We start from the raw sequence: 23606 nt of genomic DNA, 5'->3' as shown, positions 1-23606 counted from the left end.
AGACAGTGGTTCAGTTAGTAAATTTTATACGCAATGCTGTTGCCTGTTTTATCCACCTCAATGCAATTCCAATAATCAACACACCCTTCATTCCATAAACACACACTTACAGGTCGATCCATTCGTGATATGGCGTCAGTTAGAGGTTGCAGATCGGAACCAGCGATTTTGCATCTAACCAATTCCAGCTGGTTGATGTTGTGTACACTTGTTGCCAGGCAACTCAAACCACGTGAATCCAGCTCGTTGTTACTTAGATGCAGTTTCTCCAACTGTGACAATAATAAATTGGTAGATTTGCCTGCTCTATAAACACACACAACATCTGCGAATATAGAACTGGTGACTCGAACCGCATTAATTTAATTATATTTGGGTGTGCTAGGATTGACCATCGCCTATAATGCACATCGCCAAGAGTATTTTTAAATTATTAAATATGGAAGAAAAATAAAATTCAGAGAGCTTAACTTAAGAGAAGTTAAGGTTGAAGCAGTAAACTTATTTTAAAATATTAGAGCTATATTAATATTTCGCTTTTAACGACCTATAGTGTTAAATGCTCTGCTTAACTTTCGCATAAATAACTACCTAGCCTTTGTGTTGTTTTTTACAGAGCAATTCGTTTAAAATGCCAAATCCAAAAAACTCGAAGCTTCATGAGCACAGTGCAATTGTACAAGGAAGGTGAGTTTAAACCAGGCCTGTATAAATTAAAATGATGCAAGGGCCACAACAAGCAAAAAAAAACAATTTGGCAGGCCGCATACTAAGGTTGTACAATAGGTCAAGCAACAAATACGTAAAATCGCAAAGACTCGCTTTCCTCCGATCAATAGGTCAGGTAACAACTCTGGGATATATATTACTTATTGGGGCAATGATGGACAAAATAATTTTATGGGACGTTTTAGTGAACTCTAGCAACTTAAAATTATTAAATGAATTGTTATTTTTCGTTAAATCACTAAAATAAGCCAAACCCCAGGTCATTATACATCCGTGTACGAGTTTCAAAAAATGCACAACAGGTTAATTATATCTACCTAGGTTTTTCAAAATCACAGAAATAAAATGCAGAAAGAACCCGGCGTTCGAATTTTTTAACGTAAACCCTCTCTCCCCTATTTAGCGTTCCGCGCGAATCTAATTATGTTTCTAGGTTTAGCCCACTTTGATCAAATTGTTTTAGCCCAAAGGCGTCGTGCGTCTCATCACACACTCCAAAATGTAAGTTTGGGCAACTTAGACAATATAAAGGCGTTTTTGGTCATTCTCTTATGCCTTGCTTCCCCCTACGAAAAACTATTCGGTATTTTTGAATTACATATCAGTGAAACAATTTGAAAAAACTAAAGTATCTACTGTTTGTGGCGCGAATCGCGAAAAATTGAGTTTGTCAATCTGATTTTGACAATTGTGTTGTGAGGGCATTGACTCCACAGCAGTAACAAGGCTCCGTAGAAACCACGTAACAATGTCGCCTGCAGCGCAAAAATTAACCATTGCGTAAATCATGTTTCGAAAGGTGTGACGACACACAACACAAAAAACATTATAGAGTAGTTGCAGTCCCCCAGTTGCTGAGGTGTTATTATATTAAAATATGAACAAATATTTTTGGATAGGGGGATAACATTTATCGTTTATCTGCAACTCAGCCAAACTGTATTTGAATAGGTCCGTTATCGTTCGATAATATGTGTATTTCAGAAAATAAATATGTGTTAGACAGAAATCATGCAGTGCTAATCACAGGGAATTTTTGTCAAAACTATAACTGTAGATATTTTGCAGAAAATATGCATTTTAAATCAATGTTGGCAATAAAGTGAGTTAGTAATAAACATAATCCAATTCCGTCGTAAAAATTAGCAATTAGTCCAAAAATTCAAAAAAGTTTGCAAAACCGTGAATTATTTCTTCAGTTACTTAACTACACGCGTGTAATTTTAATGTAAATAAAAGGACATTAAAAACAGAATAAACACGAAACGAAACCATTAAAATCACTACAAAAATTTAAGTAGAGCTCGCACCCCCTAAGAATTGCTTGGCGCCGGGTGAGGAACCACTGGTCTACCCCATTGTCTGCTGTGCTGAAGTAAAACATCTGGAGAATTATGGATAAACAAGAAACTGCTGTGTCTATGACGCAAAATTATTTTTTCGCAGTAGACTATTAATATGCGAGAAATTTGCATTAGTGTCTTAATACTGGTGAAGTACTGAAATAAGTCAACATATTTGCATGAAAAACACACCATTACCGGATGTGTTTAATGAATATAGCATTGTCTGTGTGAAAGCAAAAGCCGCTGTCGAAACTGAATTTTTCTTATTTGTCGTGTTACAAATATTTGCACAAAACATCCAGATATATTAAAATATTTCTTCCAAGTAAATGTCCCATGTGCTTACCCCGGGTCTCCAAACCCTATTTGGCTGATGTTTTTAAGTGTTTGTTTGCAGACCTTTTAAACATCTATCAATATGCACAAGGGTGTTAGAACAGTTGGAATTATTATCGAGACAAAACCAGAGAGGGTAATTTTGTGAAAACAAGTGCCGACTTCATTCTTTAAAGACATTTTTAAGTGAAACACAAACGTCCAGCCATGCAAGTTTTTATGAAAGTATGTAATTGGCGAGTTGTATAGAAGCGTGTATTATATTCTCACTGATGTTTTTAGCATACGCCTACATGCCCTGGTATGTTTAATCTAAACGGTCCGTAAAAAATATTTTTTGCCCCCCATTCCCCTAATTTATGCCCATGCATGTGCGGTTAATGCTAACTTATTTACTAGTAACCACTAACATAAACTTACGGGATGCTTTCTGCTTGAGATGGCGTCAGTTAGAGGTTGCAGATTTGACCCAGCAGTGTCGCAGTAAAACAAATTCAGCTTGTTGATGTTGCTTGCACTTGTTGCCAGGCAACTCAACTCAAGTGACCCCAACTTGTACACGATGAATTCTTCCATCTACACAAATTATAGTTTGCTTTGTTAACGAGGTTTTAAACTTACTGATAAAACCTATTTAAACAGCTAAATACAGACAGAGGTAAAAATGATTGTAAACCGGAAAACGTCGTAAAAGTTAAATTTAGATTCTACTCGATAAATATTTGCGCGACCAATTGCTATAAAGAAATTAAACACATCAAACGTACAAGACACTCGATTCATCATTATAGTCGGAGTGACTAAACATACCGAACAATTTCATAATTAAAAATTGATTTTCCAGATTTTTGAAGCGTGTTCGAATATCGAGTATTATGTAACGGAATGTGAAATCTGCATGAAACGTCACAAATTGTCTTTCCAAAAATGTCGTTTTTATTCAGTTGAATTGACAAGTAAACGTGTATGCATCTTTCATGGCTTCGTAAACTTACTGGACACAAATCATATTTGCTGAATGACGGAGAAACAAAATAATTTTTTTAATGAAATTAAGTTGAAAGGCAATAGACTAAACAATTAGGCGAACTATAATTGCGGCAATGACAAAACCATGTAAATGTCAATTGTTGCACGTAAGACAGGTGTTTCTCTGCGTGTGATTGTTCAGTAAGAACTTTAGAACCGGAAAGCTCGTCTTATAACGTTTTATTTCAACTATAATTAATTCAGCCGCTGTGAAAGTTTAAATGCCATATATTTATGCGTACAAAACAGTTTTACTAAAATTCCTAATTACAGTTTTAAAACTCGAACTGTGGTTTACTGAACCTAAAATTCGCTTGCTAAAGCAAAGCCGCCGAAGCCAAGTTGCTGTGTCGATAGGACGTTTTATTTCAAACTGTAATTAATTAGTCGTTTTTAAAGAGCACGCAAATTGTTAAGGCGATTATTGAACCTGAAATTCTCTTGCTTGAACTGTGTTTTATTTAACACTTTGCTTTTTTATTTGTACGTTAATTATCCCCTGTACAAAAAATCATCCCCTCTTTAAACACGAACTTGCGTTAAAACGTTTCCAGTTAGTATTATAAACAAAATAGTAAAATCTGGATAAAATATATCGAGTAATCTGGATAAAATATATCGAGCGTTTTATTTCAAACTGACATTAATTTAGCTGTTTTAAAGTTAAAATGCCATATATTTATGCGCTCAAAACAACTTTACTAAACTTCCTATTAACTCAGCTATAGAGTACTCCCATTGTTAAGGCGTGAGATGCGAACAGTTTTAAAACTCAAACTGTTGTTTATTGAACCTGACATTCGCTTGCTTGAACTGTCTTTTATTCAAATTTGCTTTTTTATTTGTATGTTAATTATCCCCTCATTAACACGAAACTCGCGTTAAAACGTTTCCAGTTAGTATCATCAACAAAATATTTGAAAAAATGGACGAAATTAATAAAAGTGCGTGGAAACGTTTTTTAACAGTGACTACGAAGTGGTCGGTGGTTGCGGAGTATAACAGCCCAAACACTAATGTGCATTATCAAAGTGTAATACATTAACATTGCAATTTGACGCGCAATTTATTAAACTAGTTATTTAAGTTTGAATTATTAAACCAGCCTGGTTCCGAGGCACTTGACCCAGCTGCCCATGCTTAGTGGGACTTTCCCCTGTGCAATGTTAGACCCACGGGGATGCCCCTTATCAGTATCACGCGTCCCCGTTTCACCCATGGGACTTCCCCTATCAGCTTGATTGTCGATAGTGTAATTGGAGAATCGCGCCCGCCCCATTACAATAATGCCCATTATGACATAACCATGTCAATTGTTGCACGTAAGTTAACTTACAGGTGTTTCTCTGCGTGCGATTGCTTCAGTAAGAACCTCGAAACCGAACAGATCTCTCCTATTGTCCAACTCCAGGTGGTTTATCTTATGGACGCAGGTGGATAAGGCAGTGAAGTCACGTGAACCAGTTGTCATCACACTTACTTCATCCATCTACAAAATAACAACAAGATATGTTGGTGGGTGCGCTGTCCCAGATAGATGAGGTTCTGAAACTTATGCGCCGATAAGTTTGCCTCGTCCGCCATTGTTGGCTACCTTTAGTCAACGACGTGGTTTAAAAAGTGTAAGCAAAGTCGCTGCAGAACAAATGCGGGTTAATATGACGTTTTATTGTAAACTGTAATTAATTGAATCGTTCCTAAAGTTGAAATGCCATAATATTTATGCGCCTGAAACAATTTTACTAAAATTCCTATTAACTCAGCTATAGAGTACGCCCATTGTTAAGGCATGAGATGCGAACAGTTTTAAACTCAAACTGTAGTTATTGCTCCTAAAAATGCGCTTGTTTGAACTTTGTTTTATTTAAAACTTTGCTTTTGTGTTTGTAAATTAATTATCTCCTCATTAAACACGAAACTTGCGTTGAAACGTTTCCAGTTGATATTATCAACGAAATAATAAAATCTGGATGGTGACTACGAACATCCCAAACACTACCCATGCTTGTTGGGGCTTTCCCCTGTGCAATGGTTGACCCACGGGGATGCCCCTTATCTATTTCACACGTCCCCGTTTCACCCATGGGACTTCCCATATCCGCTTGACTGTCGATAGTGTGATTGGAGAATCGCGCCCGCCTCATCGCAATAATGACCATTATGACATAACCATGCCAATTGTTGTACGTAAGTTAACTTACAGGTGTTTTTCTGCGTGCGATTGCTTCAGTGAGAACTTCGAAACCGGACAGATCTCTCGAATTGTTCAACACAAGGCGGTTTATCTTATGGACGCAGGTGGACAAGGCAGTGATGTCACGTGATCCAGTTGTCGTCACACTTACAACCTCCATCTACAAAATAACAACAATATATGTTGCAATGAGCGCTGTCCCAGATAGGTGAGGTGTTTCCAAAATTATGCGCCGATAAGTTTCCCTTGCCCGCCATTGTTGGCTACCTTTAGTCAATGACGTGGTTTAAAAAGTGTAAGCAAAGTCGCTGCAGAAAAAATGCGGGTCAATATGACGTTTTATTGCAAACTGTAATTAATTGAGTCGTTCCTAAAGTTAAAATGCCATAATATTTATGCGCCTAAAACAATTTTACTAAAATTCCTAGTTACTCGGCTATAAAGTACGCACATTGTTAAAGCATGAGATGCGAACAGTTTAAAACTCAAACTGTAGTTCAATCCTAAAAATGCGCTTGCTTGAACTTTGTTTTATTTAAAACTTCGTTTTTGTATTTGTAAATTAATTATCTCCTCATTAAACATGAAACTCGCGTTAAAACGTTTCCAGTTAGTATCATCAACGAAATAATAAAATCTGGATAGTGAATTAAAAAACTTAAATATTTGCTGGGGGTGAACGCTTGAGGGAAGACAGTGACTACGAAATCTAATGTCCAATAACAAACTGGAAAACGTAATTTGTCGCGCCAATTAAGAGGGTTATATCAGAAAATAAAAGAGAAAAATATTAGTGTATAAAATAAAAAAAATAAAAAAAATGCGTTTTGCGTTTTTAGCTAAATAGACTCAATTAAAGTCGCGCATGTTATTACGCAACAAAGTTGTACAAACCGCGTTGGTAATTTGTTCTAATTTCACCGGTTTAATCTCAGAGGCGAGCAATGACGGTCTGTTTTTCGGCATAACAACGCCATTTAAACATCGTGACATCAGACCATGAATATTTTTTGCCGACTTTACAGCAATATGTGTGCCATCAATTCTCGGTGAACAACAGGAAAGCAAACCGTTGCAAAAAAACAAGTTGTCCACTAATGTCAAAAAACTCGGGGACACTCTACTGCCATCATGTGGTAATAGAAGTTTAAAGTACCTTTTAAGAGCAGGGGTCGGCAACCCACCAATATAGTTCATCCGGCCCTCCACCTCTTTTACAACTTGGCCGCTTGGCCTTGGCCGTTGCCAAAATTTGTTGTTTATTTTAACTACATCAATGTAAAAAATTTGCGCACTTTTTGCGCATTTTTTTCGGCCAAAATGCGAAGTACATAAACTACTAGTACTATCAACAATGAACGTTACGCTATCTTAGTATGTCTGATTGTATTTTATGGTGCTGCACACTATAGTTCTTGTGTGGTTTAAATATAAAAATAAACTATATCGACATTTCAACGGTTCTATTTAAATTACATCATATCCTATTCAAATTACATCATAGATTAACGATTAAATTTTCCGCATATTTTTTTTTTCAATTTTATTGTTGGTTATGATTAGACTATGTTTATCGGCGGCAGCACACTCGATGAACCTCACGTCCTTTCGCTACCCCCGGGGAACATCAAATATTTGCACAATAGCTTTTCTTCGCGCTTGGCGCAAACGCTTTACCGTCCTTTTTTCAAATCTAATATATAAAATGGAAAAGTTTGTTGGTCAGCATGTTCGCGTTTTAGGGAAACAGACAGAGAAACGTATGGCTCCTATTGCTCCTCTTAATCGAGTCGCCTCGCAAGTCGGTAAAATAGAAAGAAACTCGTGTGCTCCCAGACAGAAAAAAAATGTTTTTCTTTCTATGAGAGAAAGTCTCGCATCTCAAGCGAACGCCGTCGCGAACCGGTCACGGGTGAGTAATTTTTATACCATTTCAAAAACATCACACAACATTCGTTGCATGTTAACTTGAAAGAGCGGGCGTGCGACTTGCAGAACCTTATGGCGAACCGGGTTAAATCTTTTCACACATTTATAAAGCAATAACCTGCGTGAAGTACATTGCCTTGGTAAAAATAAAGTTTCATGTGGCAAAGTTTATATTGCGTTTATTGTAGCGGTTTGAACTTTAAGCAAATTTACTTTTAAAAGAGGACTTTCTTTCGTTGGATGCAGTATGGGTTTTACGTATTTGCTTGAATTTCGCCAATTTGAATAATTGCTGCTACTACTTTTTAAGCGATTTTCCATCGATATATGTCACGGGTTTTCGTTAGGTAAAATATGCGAGTCGTGTTTAGTAGCTCCATTTAAAAAAACACACAACGTTGCAATTTGTTTGTTGTAAATACCGCAATTTTTTTGTAATTATCGGCTATAATATACGGCTTCAGCCAGCTTATACAATGTTGGTAACACGTGAATTAGTGATTTTTTGTGACCTATTTCAGACACAAAACTGATTTTTAGGTTATAAGTTAATTTTTCATCTTTACCTTGTTTAAACCAAATAAACAATTTACTGGAAATTTACGGCAACAAAGCATTAGATCTTTAAAGCCACGCAGATATGTCACAAAGTTAAACACGCCATTCCGCTTTCACATTAATACCGCTTTTACACAGTCTGTGGGGTGTTACTCTGATTGTGGGGAAGCATTAGGTTAACAAATTTTAGACACACGATATGACCTAATAATTAAAGTTCTATTTAGTGACACGCAGTGCAAACGTTTATAGCTTTTTGCAGTTTGTTTAACCACGTAAAAGTCTAAATTCACAGGTTTTCGTTAAGAAATATATGCGAGACGTGTTTAGCCAAGTTTGTGTGTTTACAGGGACGCCGGAGCGATTTCAGGGCAAGGGTGGCGACTTTTTTGGTAAGGGCAACATAGACCGCAAGCGAGCGTAGCGAAATGTTTTAACAAATGTCAAGCATGTCATTTTACGAATTTTTTTGCATTATTCCGTGGCTCAATCCCTACCCCCTTTATGATTTCCGTCGCATAATATTTAACGTTGTGAAAGCAATATATCACTTTTTATGAAAAGGGCACTTTTTGCCCCCACTCTCCACCCCCGTGCCCACCCTCTCCGGCGTCCCTGTGTGTTTAGTACCTCAATTAAAACAAACACACACCGTTGCAGTTTGGTTTGATGTTAAATACCCTAATATTTTTTTAAATTATCGGCTATATTTTGCGGCTTCAGAAAGCTTATAACACGTCAATTAGTAATTATACGGCCACAGCGCGACTTTTCTTTAGTGACCTATTTCAGACACAAAATTTCAGATACTGCTTTTTAGGTTACAGGCCTACGTTAATTTTTAGTCTTTAGATTGTGTTAAACAAATAAAAAAAGTATTGGGAAATTACGGAGACAAAGAATTAGATCTTTAGAGCCACGTAGATAAGTCATATAATTAAACACGACATTCTATTAATGCCGCTTTCACACAGGCTGTGGGGTGTTACTCTGACTGTGGAAAAGCATTAGGTTAACTGATTTTAGACATACGATATGACATGATTTGAATTTTCTATTTAGTGACACGCAGTACAAACGTTTAGGCATAAGCAAATTTGTTATGACATTACAAAAATATGTTTGCATTATTTATGCCTCTTAAGAACTTTATACGCTATCCGTAACATAACTTTCGGGTTATTTGCTGATTCCATAATTATAGGCTATAACATGAGGCTGTCAGTTTAACATGGTACAATGTAATGTGCAATAGTAATAAAGAGCCAAAGTATGATGGATTGCTTCATTTTGTTTAACTAGATTAAATTCAGGTAGACTTCGTACATTATGATGGTTATTGTAGGTGTAATTATTTTTTAACCAGTGAGAATAACCGGTAAATATTCTATTTAACATGGGAAACGCCGGGCATTTCGCCTAGTGTTAGATAAAAGCTGATTTTCAACTAAAAAAAACTAGGTCGCCACTGATTAACAGTTATTATAATGAAACGCTCAAAACTCAACATTTTACGAAAATTTTAAGTTTATATTTATTACGGCTCGCCGAGCCCTTTTTAAATTTTGGTCAGGTCCGCGACTAAAAAAGGTTACCTACTCCTGCTTCAGAAAGTTAAATGTTGTGTGGCTTCAAAACGGTGCAGGGTTCGTTTAGCGTTTACCGCTGCTTTGTTGCATTTATTTGAAAATAGTGTATAAAAATTAAAACTTAAAACAACAGTAAAACTTCACAAACCTTGTGTTTGGTTCTCGCCATTGTCTCCATCAACATTTCTAAACCGTTGCCGGTAAATGTGACTGAGTAGGGAGAGTCCCCGATGCTGATGACCAGCTCTCTTTGTGTTGCTCGAAGCACGTGACTGAGGCTTGACACTTCACTGGGAAGGATCGTTCCACCCTTTATACGAAGCTCTCCAGGGAGGGAATCGGCCACTTTCGCGGTGATTTCTTCATCGTTTGATTCCTGCGCCAAACTGCAAAGCTTAAACAAATCGGAGTTAAAGCTCTCGCCATCGTTTGATAAAAGTTGAGATCCAAGCGAATCAACCAAGCCTTTCAGCAAACGTTTCTTGCTAGCAACATCGGTGGAAGAGATTTTAAAAATAGGCTTTAGCTTACGGTGGAGTCCCGTGTTTAGCAACCCGAAAAGAAACCGAAGAACCATTTCCCACGTATTACTTTCCATGCTTTGCAGCTGCCCAGAAAATGTAGCCAGGTCTGTATCGAACAACAGCTTGAGTGATGTGAAAAACTCTTGCCATAGAAGATGAATGAAGAAGAATACTTTATCCCCTTCCAGTATACGAAGGTTGAGGTCGCTAGAGAAAACTTGCATGTTGAGAAAGTCCTCCATTCCTTCAGAATTAAGTCCGACTTCATCAAAGACTTCTTCGTCGAACATAATCTTGTCGTTGAGCATTCCGTGTAAAGCCAAGTCTGAAAGTTTGCGCAAAATTCTTGGATGTTCCTTAAACTTAGGCGAGCGAATGCAATCAGCCACAAAAGCCGCAAACACATCTGTGAGCGTAAAAGTGCCATCTTTAGTGCCATGCTTTATGATGTAAGGAGCGACGGTTTTCGCAAATATAGGAAGAAAGCACAAAGCCTTTGCATGTGGGTTTTGATCAAGTGACTTGGTGACCTTCTCATATTCTTCTTTCTTTGGGCAAATTTGTCGGAAATACAAATCTTGAGAGCTTTCGTTGAAGCCGATTACCTTGACTACAAAGTGGGGCTTGCAACTTGGGTGTAGCTTGAGAAAAGCTCCCGGTCGTGAAGTAAGCAACTTGTGAGCATTTGGAAGAATGTCGCCACGGAGTAGGTTTTGCAAAATGACCATCGGCGTTGCGCGATCGTACAATCCGATCACTGGAGCATCCAAGTCAAGATCCTTGAACCTAGGTTCGTCCAAACCATCCAGGAAGATAAACAGCTTGTTGGATTTGGAAAGTCTTTCCAGTATTTGATCATCTATTTCTTTTGTGTGTTTCCAGCTTGGGTCGGATGACAGCAATTCCAAAACGCCCATTTTTTTATTAAGATCTAAAGTCTTCAAGTATTTAAAAAGCCAATATCCCTTTTGATCTGCAGGTAATTCATCTGCAAGCTCCGTTAGTGTCTGTATAATAGCAGTAGTTTTTCCAATTCCAGCTATTCCAGTCATACCGACCACGTTGCCATGCCTCTCAACGTAATCGTCATATGCTGCTTTATTTCTAAATTTCTTACTTTTGGCTTCATCGATTGCTTCTTGTTTTGCAGCAGGAAATAGTTGGTTGAGTTTAAGAATGGTTGAGTTGACCTGTTTTTCTCTGAGTTGCTTCAACCCTTTTAAACCAAACTCCTCCAAAGGTGCTTGCGAATCCCGAATGATGTCAAGAGGAACTGGGTTGCTTGGTAGAGTTCCGATGACCTTATCAGCTGCTTCCTGAGACTTTTCTTGCCATGATGTTGCTGGAAAAAAACTATTCTTTAACGAATGAAATACATTTTGTTTTATGATGTGAGTTAACTAGCATGAATGTATAACTTTCTTGGTATAATATGTAGCGTAACATTTTGCTCTGCACGCTTAGCTTATCCCAGCCACCGAACAGTTAGTAAATGGTTAACGCCTCGTGTTTAATTTACTTCAGCTCGAATCGCGAGCAAACGATAAGCTAGAAATGCCTTCTGTAAGCGTAGGCTGGCTTTGCTCAGTTATATTAATAAACGTTTTTTTATTTCCAAAATTAATGTGTGTTATTTTGTCAGCAACTGATTCTGCTTTAGGGCCTATACCAAGTTACCTACACTGTTTTATTTATTGTAAAATCGCTAATTACTTTTGATGTATCTCCAACTTAAGAACTCTTTAACAAGCAAAAGGCTTATACTGGGATCAGCAATATCGGAAATCGTTCTAGCAAACGATATTACCATCATTATGGGACTAATTTAACGCCGTCGTATAACAACTTAAATGGAACGAAGCCATACCCCTCCCCCATGACCTACTTTTTGCCGTTAATTATAGGTAAATGCAAAAACCCTTAAAATGACACTAATCGGTTAAAAAACGCTTATTTTGTCCGGAAAAGGTTTAAAATGGGGATACTATTATTTTGTCCGGAAAAGGTTTAAAATGGGGATACTATTACATTGTTTAAAATGGGGATTTTTTTTTTTAATTTTTGTATTCCAAACAACGCAACCATTGCTGTCCAGCTGCTAATGTGCTTTAAAGCCACATGCGAATCATAATTTTAGGCCTAATTACTAGTATATGATGATTGTGTTTTATCAGTTTGTATTCATTATAAGTCATAAAGGTATTGTCGACTGACGTCAATTCGTACGCACGGTGAAATATAACCTGGCTAAACACACTGCTTTATTCTAGACGCTTTCAAACTTTAAGAAAGGCCGATCAAAACCAAATGTGTTTGAAGTCCAACACAAGCAACTTGAAATACAGTCGCGTTTAAGGGGTTGGGTTAATTACACGCAAAGATGTCACTATGTGGTACGAATGACGTCAATTTATACCTACGGTGAAATATTCCCTGGTTACGCACACTGCTCTATTGTAGCCGCTTTTAATGTCAACAAAAATCTATCAAAATAAATATTTTTCAAATCCATAATGATAACTCGCAAAAACAGTCGCGTTTAAGGGGTTGGGCTCAATGCACGCAAAGATATCACTACTGTGGTGCAGGGCTGCGGAGTCGGTTAAAAATAACCCGAGTCCGACTCCGGTCAAAAAAGTAAACCCGAGTCCGACTCCGGTCAAATGTGACATTTCGTCCCGAGTCCATCCCTGACTCTACAGCCTTTATTTCACCCATTACGTAATTAAATATGGTGGATCTTCTGCAACGACTTATAGGGGTTCATATAATTCACAATACATGGTTGGGAAATATACACCATATGCAGTGGCGTATCCCTTTTCGTAAGTGACATCATCGTTTTTTGTTCGTTTTTGTCGGAGTTTTACTCACCGTCCGAAGCTGCGTGTTTTTTAATGGAATTGGGTCACGCGTCTTGACCAAATGCGAAACCAAAATCAAACGCAAAACGCCATTTTTCGTCTTTTGTTTAGTCGACCTTAAAGGCTCGATAGTTTTTCTCTTACGCCTATTGTTATTCGTTCGGGTTGGCTGATCAGCAAGTGTGTGTTCGACAATTAATAATATAAATCAAGCGGTTTTTCTCTCTGAAAACGTCAAGTTAGACGGTGCTGATGTTGGTCGCTGTTAGTGGTCTGCGTTAATATCAGATGTTGGTGTAAGACTGGGGTCGGCAACCTACTGTAATTCATCGGGCCCGTCGCTTCTTTGACAAACTATATACAAGTTTATTTCAATTACTTTTTGACTATTTTAACTACGTAAGTGCGAAAAATTTTCGCGCTTCGCGCGAATGATTTCACTACGTCCGGTTTGTTAACGTTTTCATGCTGCATTTTGAACTAGATCAGCGCTTCTTTACCGTTACGCCGTGGAAAGCTGCCGAGTGCGTCGCGGACACACCGAAAACGTATTCAAAAATATTTGACACATATTTTTTAACATTTTTATTTTCGGCAATGTAATAAAAAAGAAATTTAAAAGAAATGCCGTTATACCAAAAAAAATCGCGCTTGCTTGGCTCGCCAGGTGCGCCCAAACTTATAACGGTTATCGAACGCTGAACTAGATTAACTAACTATTAAAGTTATACCGTTTATTCGAAGTAGTTTGATATGTCGCGCTAATCGAAAAACACCCGGGAAAAACGATCTCCGTTTAGTATTGCAGGTGGCGACAGACTTGCTTGTAATTTAGGGTGGTCCCGTACTTGGATCCACCAAAATCAATCACATATATTTCACGGTAGTGGTTTAGATTTTCGCCTGAAGTTAACGATTGCACACTAAGCGGTTTCGCAGCTGGCGCCTGGCAGGATTGTCGATAACGCACGTGTTCGCTTTGCGTCTAAATGTTCGCTTTTGCTGGACGTTAATTGGCTGTTTTGAATGATTTTTTTCCTTATTGTGACGTCATTACCACCGCTATTTTATGACGTTATATCCGTCACTATTTTATGACGTCATTAACGTCAGACGAAAAAACAACGGGGAATTCCCTAAGTTAAAAATTCGGAACCCCTTTTTGAATTTCTAGATACGCCCCTGACCATATGCTATTTAGCCTTTACGATTTACAGTTGGTGACTATATTAGTTCTGTAATATGGTACTGCGCATGCGCACGTACAACTCGGGACTCGGCTAGTCTTACGTGTTCTTACACGCGTCCCGACTCCGACCCGCAGCCCTGCTATGGCGCCACCCACACTTGGTCATTAGTTTTAAATTGAAGTTATCACCAACCTTTGTCAGATGAGGTCGCTGTTGAGTCGGAAGCCACTCCAGGTCCCTGTAGCTGGCCATATATATGAACGTCGCCATGGAGGTTTTGTATGGGACCTTGATGACCGTAAACATCACCAATGTTTACAGGCAGGACATTGATTGGCTGGTTGTTTGCCGGTGGAAGCTGAGGTGCATTTTCATCCTGTATAAATACGTTGATGTTCAATTTTAATTTAATTGCGATCTAACATTTTTTTTATGGTTTTAAGAGCAGAAAATAGTTCTCTTTTGTTGTTATTTTAAATTTTTGATGGCAAAACTACAAAGATTATGTCCAAGGTAACTGTGCTATACAGGCTCATCAGTATCGCATGCCAGAAAAACGAATGACTGTTCCCTAGTGTAGCGCTTTTCAATCTTTAAAAGAACTGTCCGCACTTTATTTTTGGAAAAGTTTTATCCGCACGAAACAAGCACAGTAAGTTTGCACCCTTTAGTTTCCCCTATTTCTAAAATTACAATGAAATAATTTGTGTATTGAAACCGTGAGCCTTTACCGATATAAATATAGATAGCTTATGCTGCAATAGATTTACCTTAATTAACAACGACAAGAATAACAACGACCATTTATACACAAAGAGAATTAGCAGTCGTTAATGCACGTGATTAATGACTCGTTGCTGCTGAATATTTGTGAAAATTTCAGCCCAATTGGGAACAAAAGCATTCAGAGTGTTTTTCACGATTCAAAAACGCTTGTTGACCGAAATCGTTTTTAAGATGGGGCTACCAGATTTTCAGCACCCAAAAATGACGTTTTTGACGACGAGTAAAATGAAAGTAAAATTGTTATCTTTGACTTTGATGATGTTTTACAGTTCCTTAGTAGTTGGAGGCAAAAGTTACAAAAACAAAGCAAAGAAAGGTACAAAACATGTGAGAAGCTGTTTTTACATGTGAGGTTCTGTTGCAATTCTTTTGGCGCAATGTTTGCAATAACAATTAAGAAGGTAGGGCTAGTAGGGTAATTTGTTGTAAAACCTTTTTAAACAAGCAATTTAGCATGTTTCATGACTGCAGTATTTTTTTGGAAATAAATACGTCTCGCCTAAGCGTCCTGTTGAAAGTATAGGCAACTAACTCGAAATGAAAAAAAGAGGACATTTGGGCATTTTTGAGCGTCCTCGGAGGACCGTTCACTTTTTTTGAAAAAAGAAGACAAATCCTCCTAAAAGAGAACATATGGTAAGCCTTTTTCAAGAATATGATCTAAAGTTCCCGGAGGCTGCTGTTCGCCGAAGGGGTTCAAAATCCACAGCTCTGATTTTATTTCTGCTTCCTGATGACTTGGAAAATAAGCTTTAAACCTCTCAAGCAGTGTGTGCAAATGAGAGCTCGCCGCCTTGATGATACGTCGCTCCAGCTTATTCTCTGTTTCTTTTCATTTACATGCAGACACGAAGGTCTGCAGGGTTTTCAAACTGTTCAGGTTGTTACTAGAAATTTATTTTTCCAAACATTGAACTTTTGCTTGAATGATGCGATTTTGGAGGTAGCTTTGAATTCATCAATTCATTTTCCTTGTAAAGTGGTATTGAGCTCATTAAGCATATCGAATATTTTAACAAGATAAGCTAGCATATCTAGCCAAAACAAATCTTGAAACAAATTAGCTCTATTGTCGTCTTGTCCATTGAACCACACAACAAGTTCCCCTCGCCGTTTCCACACTCTTTCCCTTACTCTTCCACGAGAGAGCCACCTAACTTTGGAATAATTAACAAGACGCCCATCATCTTCCATTTCGCTGACAAGTTCATTAAAAGCGCGATACGATTTTGTTTTTAGTAATGAGGTCACAATTTTAATGACATTAGAAATCGCGAGTTGACAGTTTTCATCTTCATTGCCAAGTTTTTTGGCTGTCAATGCTTCGCGGTGTAAAATGCAGTGAATACATACAACTGTAGAGGAGCCAGCGTCTGTATTTGTTATTTACTGTGTTCGTCGTGCGTGTGCTAAAATTCTGCTAAAGTCTTTCTGTCACATTTTCTTTTCCCTGCATCCTGCTCGTTAACTGGCCAGTTTTAATCCCCAACGCATTCGTTTTTCCTGGACGTTAGTCGTATCCGAATTGTACTGCAATCCAGTCAACGATGCACTCCTTACTGGCAACACGTGTTTTTACTGCGCTGTAAGCTATTTCATTTAAAGCGAGCTATGCTGAATTATTTGAACGTACATTAAATCTATAAGCGACCTGACGCTATACCTTTTGGAATGCAATGACGGTTTGTTTTAGTTTCGATATAGTGAAGTTCAGATAGCACGGTGGTCATGTCTACCTGTTGAAATATACACAACCTCCGTTGTGACTTGCTTTATTAGAGCAACTACCCCGTTACGCGCTTTGACCATAGCCCTGGCGCCGTCGGTGGATACAGCCTTGCACTTGCACCACATTACTGCATGTTCGGAGAAGTAATTGTTTACTTTTGAAAATATACTTAAAGCAGTAGTGTCTATGCCAGTAGAAAGACATAACATATAGTGATCTAAAATTGTCTTGCGTTCTGTGTTTGGAAAGCGAACACAAACGATCAATTGAGCTTGACTGGTAATGTCAGTCGTTTCATCTAATTGAAGCCCGAAGCAGGGCACATGACAAAGCTAGGCTAGAAAATTTTTTTAGTGATGCAGCAATCAATGAACATCTCCTTTGCATCGTATTATCGGACAATGCTAGCTTTTGCACTTTGGCCACATCTTTAGCTCTTCCATGAATCTCTTGTGCTGCTACCTCTAAACACGGTTTAGCAACGCTTTCTGCCAAAGTAAATGGGCTCCCTTTGAGACATAAGGACATGAGCTATTTTTAGTTATGCATACAGAGGTTAATAAGAAAATGCCTTCATCAATTGATCAAATTTTTGTTTTTGCTTAGCGAAATGTCGTGTTTGATGTTTGAAAAAGGATTTCGACTTGTTTTTGTGTTCAAAATGCTTGCGTCTCTGTGTCTTTTCAGTTTGTACTTTTCTAATGATGAATTGTGGTATATGACCTAACAACACAGCGAGCCCAAGTGTGTATTTTTATCTAAATCTATGACAAATCCAAGCTCAGTAAATATAGGGCTACCATATTTTCAGCACCCAAAAAGAGGACATTGTTTGCCTGCAAGTAAAACGAAAGTAGAATTGTTACGTTTGAGAAAAACGTGCCATATCCAAAGGTAATGCATTCAGCTTCGAAATTAATACGTCGTTTTCTGAAACAAGGATACTTTTGGCGTAGCAGTAAAACATCAGTAAACAGAGTTTTTCTCTTCGGCATTATAGTTTATAGCTTATTTCGCCTTATGGTTATCTAAACGTAAAGAATAATAAAGAAAAATGAAAGCATCTGCTGAGAACCACCTGTATATGGCATAGACCAGTGGTTCTTTACCTTTTATCAGCCGCGCCCCTTTGGTAATTTTCCTATGCCCTGCACCCCCTACGAAACGCAATTGGGTCTTTTATAATGAAATATCATTGAGACAACTTGAAAATATTAAAAGCGCGACAAAAATTGAGTTTAATTGGAGCTAAACTGTAAATTCAGGAGGCTTTTCTCATTGGGCACACAACAAATTGCTCGTGCACGAGCTGAGTTTGACAAACGTGTTGTGAGGGCATTGACTCCACAGTTGTAAGGCTGTGATGTCGAGCGCAAATAAAATAGTCAAGCGAAAAAATTAAACATTGCGTTATCGTGTTTCAAAAGATGTGACGACATACAATACAACGGCAATATTGCAAAAAACATCGATCGCGATAAAAGTTCGAGTCCCCCTGATGCTAGCCTGATATATAAAATATAATTAAAAAATATATCTAACGCTGGATGAATTTTATCGTATATCTCTAAGTTAGTAAAATTGCAATTAAATATGGCCGTTATACCTTAAATCAGTGGTTGTCAACCTTTTATGCTTCGTGGCCCCCTTTAAAAGGCTCCCAACCCTCGTGGCCCCCATGCTTTTAAAATATTTAGCATTGTTTCTGCGTGTTTTTCTTGTTTTACTTCTCCACGTTATTAAGAAATACAGCCATTAATCAACGCATCAATGCACTTAGTTTCTCCAAAATTTAACATATCACTTATTTTAATTTAAGTGAATATATTTCGTGATTACAAAGCTTGATGGTGGGAAGGTATTTCTTTATATTCGGCTTTGTTTTGTACTAAGCCAAGCAAACGTTATTCGTCGAAATGATTTATGGTTTTTCGGTTATAATGAATTACTATTGTTGCACCGATTATTTAAAGTTTCTATGTGTGTTATTGTTTCTCTGTTTTATCGTTTGTACGCGTGTTTTCGTTTTCCCTTTCTTTCTCACTCACATAAATTATATCGCTTTTCCACTTTTGCACCTCACCTTTCACGCTTTATTTCTTATCTTATCACGTTTTCGGTTGGCACCTCGTTTGACACGCACACCTTTTTTCTCTGGTTGTAGTGAATGGGTGCACGGAATCTAATGTGGGCAGTCACGTTCGGGGCCTAGCTTGAGTTCATTGCATTGTAGAAAACCCTGGAAATTAACGTTTAAGTCACCTTTTTAGGCGTTGGCCGCTTTTCGTTGTTTCTGTGTTTTAGCATTTTACTGTCGCTTATTTTAATACAAGTAAAAGACACGCGTTGCAGCGCTTGGCAGTCGGCAGGTCGTTAAGTGGAGTTCTGGATTAGTTTGGCGTAACCAAATGACGAGCACGCCAGGACTCTACAGCCGAGGGGAGAAGCGCTACATGCAGCATGTCTTTTACGTTGCCACCGCCTTTTTATAGATCAGGCGACAATTTTAAATCGATTTTACCAGTTTTTGAATCGTATTGTAAGAGCATCGCAGCCAATGAAGATGTTAAGAGACATTTATTATTGACATGTCTCGACCGTGATTTTTTGTTTGATATTAGTGATGGCGCATGTAGCCTGTACGAACTATCGTCTAGCGCTATAATTGAACTTGCTTCAGCGGCCAAAGGCAAAAAATGTGGCTATGATAAACGTGACCAGTTACTAGAAAGGGGTCAAATGGTTAAAGAAAGCATAAGGGAATACGTTTATAGTTTGCAAACCCTTGGCGAACAAGCTTACCCAGACGGCGGCGACAAGCCTATAAAAAATGAGGTTTTGTATGGCTCTACTGCGCGGCTTGAGCGACAGAACACTCGCAACTGCAATTAGTAAGGACGCGTCAATAAAGCGCGACTTTACTAAAGCTGCGAAGATGGCTGTCCACGCCAGCATTGCGTGCCAGCCCTCACAGGATGTAGGCCACATTAGCAGTAATGCTACGACGGAGAGTGTCGCTGCAGACCCCGTTTGCAGCTTTCCAAATGGAATTCCAACGCCAAATGGGTGATTTTATGGAAACTATCGACCATCTACGACAAGAGGTAGCCGACCTTCGCTCCGGCCAATACCAACAACTGGACAGGGACGTCAGCAGGTTTGACCTTGGTGATTTAACTAAACAGCCTATCGTACAAATCGCATCTGGTCAAAGGCCTCATTCCTTCATAAATATTATGATCGAGAACCTGCCAGTATGCGCCCTTGTTGATACGGGTTCAGCAGTTACCATCATTCCGGAAAAAGTAAGGAACTGTTTAAAGGCTAAAGTTAAACGTAACTTGTCGAAGTGTCCCGAAACCCTGTCATTCGCCAATGCTGACGGCCACAAACTAAATATGGATGGTTTACTTCCAGTACAACTTACAGTAGCTGCTAAAGAATTACGTATGAATGTTTTCGTTTGTGACTCTATTTCATTCGATTGCATTCTTGGAATAGATTTCCTAGAAACGCAGGAGTGCGCCGTTTGTTACCGCAACAAGACCTTGAAAATCGACAACAGCAGTGTACCTCTGCTCGATATGCCATTCAAGCTTGGGAGCCGAGACGTCTTTCTCGATGATAAAGTCCTGATCCAACCGTCCACAGAGGTTTGTGTTCCAGTTTATTTTATTCATAATTCTGAACGTCGCCCAGTACCTACCCATGCTGTACTTATTGAATGAAGACCCGAGATAATGGATAAATATGGTGCAATGATTGGGTCATATTTAACGACAACTAAAGGCTGTTTAGTGCAGACTCGAATAGCGAATTTTACCGACGACGTTATCTAGCTGCCTGAAGGCACTCGCGTTGCCACACTTTCGCCCATTCTAACATCCGGGGATGTCGCATGTATTCAAAGTGGTACTTGTGTCACAGTCGAGTCGTTAACACACACATGTCATTGTAATGACCAGGGATGCGTGGACTTTTCTTGTCCTACCCAACAGAGCGTTAGCTCCGTATACCCAACTGAAGAAAACAGGGATTTTACAGACGAAATTGAAATTGGTGGCGGTCTTACAACAAGTGAGATCGCACGGGTTCAGGCCTTACTGCAACAGTATCGCAGATCATTTGCGACCCACTCAACAGGAATAGGACGGACTGATCTCGCCGAGCATGTGATTAACACCGGAGATGTTCGCCCAGTACGACAACCCTTTCGTCGGATGGCACCACCCGAAAAGACTAAAGTGGAGGAAATCGTCCACGAGATGAAGACCCAGGGTCTTATACGTCCATCATTATCCCCATGGTCGAGCCCGATCGTACTTGTGAGGAAAAAGTCAGGTGAAACTCGTTTTTGCATTGATTATCGGGGCCTTAATAAGGTGACAAAGAAAAACAGCTACCCTATACCACGAGTAGACGAAAGCCTCGATCCTATTTTAGTACACTCGATTTAAAATTTGGGTATTGGCAAATTCCTATGGATAAGAGTTCCCGAGAAAAGACCGCTTTCGCAAGCCATATGGGTCTGTTCGAATTCAATGTGATGCCAATGGGTCTTTGCAATTCCGCTGCTAGTTTCCAGCGACTAATGCGTATTGTTTTAAATGGCATAGAATGGCAAGGAGTACTCGCATATTTGTATGACATCATTGTGTATGGGCGTACATTTCAGGAACATCTGGAGCTATTGGAGGGCGTGCTACAACGACTTGCCGACGCGGGCCTGACACCTAAGCCCAAGAAGTGCGCTCTTTTCAAGAAAGAGGTAAAGTTTTTAGGCCACATTGTTTCTGCCGAAGGTGTTTTATGTGACCCCGAAAAAATTGCTGCAGTAAAATCATGGCCGGCCCCGAAGAATACAAAGCAAGTACGACATAGCTGCGCCGCTTCACCGTCCAACAGAAAAGTCGAGACAAGCTTTGCCAAAACTAAAATCTTCTTTGATAAGATCACCAGTCCTTCGCTACCCTGATTTCCAGAAGCCTTTCGTATTAGACACCGACGCGTCTGATTTTGCCATTGGATGCGTGTTAGCGCAGTGGCACGAGGGAAAAGAACACGTTATAGCTTATGGCAGCAGGATTTTAACCAAAACAGAACGAAATTATTCCACCACTTGCAAAGAATTATTAGCGGTCGTTCATGCCACCAAGTTATTTCGCTGCTACCTCCTAGGCCAAGCTTTCACTTTGCGCACTGACCCACTTCTCTTAAGTGGCTATATCAGTCTAAAGACCTTTATGGCCAGTGTGCCCGATGGGTCGAGCACCTGTCACAATACGACTTTAATCTAATACATCGTCCGGGTGTCAAACATAAAAATGCAGACGCTCTTAGTCGAATAGGCGAAGACCAGTTGACCGATGCGCCGAAGGTTGCCACTATCGATGTTCGTGCCTCTAGTGGTTTGACAATGGGTGAGATGGCGCAAGCACAGGAGCAAGACCAAGAAATAGCTCCAGCTTTCCAATGGTGAAGCCTAGGACACAGACCCCCATATAACGCTGTGTCAAATACATCGCGTATGACCAGGCACTTATGGAGTCACTTTGGTCAATTGAAACTTAGAGACGGGGTCATTCATTTCTATGACCAGGATAAAACACTTTTAGGACTTGTAACACCGCGTGAACTAAAACCCAAAATCTTCGATTTACTTCATGATGCAAAGTTAGGCGGTGGTCACCTGGGGATTCGTAAAACATACGCAAAGGTCGCTGAACGACACTTGTGTCCAGGCTGGCGCGAGGAGACTGAGCGGTATTGCATGGAATGTCGTGAGTGCGAGTTAAACAAGAAACCCTAAAAAACACCAAAAGCCCCCTTGGTACCATCTTGCGAAGAAGGTTCTTTAGAAAGGGTAGAAGTGGACATCATGGGGCCGCTACTTTTAACACGCCACGGGCACCAATATGTCCTTGTTGCTTGTGATGTGTTTACTAAATATGTCCGAGCTTGGCCCTTGCGTACGCAAACAGCAACCGAAACGGCCAGCGTATTGTACAACCGCTGGATGACTGTTCACGGAGTTCCCGACATTATCCATTCAGATCGTGGCGGGAATTTCAAGATGTTTAAGGAGTTGCAAGATGTTTAAGGAGTTGCTTCAGCTGACTGGTTGCGGTGAGTCACGCACGACTGGTTATCATCCCGCCGGAAACAAAGGTGTTGAACGAAACAACAGAACGATAATCTCGATGATTCCAAATTACGTTCAAAAAGATGAACGCTCCTGGGATGAAGCGCTGTCTGCTGTTGTGGCGTCGTGCGATGCAAGTACCCACGAAAGTACGGGATTTTCACCACATTTCTTATTAACAGGTCGACAATTGCGGCTACCTGCGGACTTGGTCGGAGCAGGATCCGAAGAGTCGCATTTCATTAACGACAACATCAAAAGCCTTCACGACCGACTTGTTCGTGCCGAAGATGTTGTTCGGACTACCCTCGTCAAGCAGCGCCAGCGAATGGAGGCGCATTTCAACAGGAATGCAGATGACACCGCATTCAACGTCGGCGACTCGGTTTTACTAAGGGATAACGTAGTCCCTGTATGGCCAAACCGAAAATTTCATTTCCCCTATGCAGGCCCGTACAAGGTCATCCAAGTGCGACCACCGGTAAATTATTTAATAGAAGCGGCCAACGGACTACAATAGAACGTCCATCAAAACCGTTTGAAGCGAAGCCGCGGACATTACACGCAATATGAAGAAGAAGACAAAGAAGACAACACCGAAGAACCAACAACGGAGCCCCCCACCGACATCGGATTTCGCCTCACCATGACTACAACGCCA

General features: G+C 39.5%; 1 protein-coding gene across 1 annotated transcript in view; it reads right to left on the bottom strand.

Moving 5' to 3' along the window:
* The window catches only part of LOC146137387 (uncharacterized), a 255664-nt gene that overhangs the window by 164852 nt on the left and 67206 nt on the right, over positions 1-23606 (bottom strand). The window lies entirely within an intron of this gene.

Source organism: Ascidiella aspersa, chromosome 7, assembly GCF_963924565.1.
Source record: "Ascidiella aspersa chromosome 7, kaAscAspe10.2, whole genome shotgun sequence".
Taxonomy (NCBI): domain Eukaryota; kingdom Metazoa; phylum Chordata; class Ascidiacea; order Phlebobranchia; family Ascidiidae; genus Ascidiella; species Ascidiella aspersa.
The sequence above is the reverse complement of the archived record's forward strand: the minus strand, read 5'-3'. Positions and strand labels throughout refer to the sequence as shown.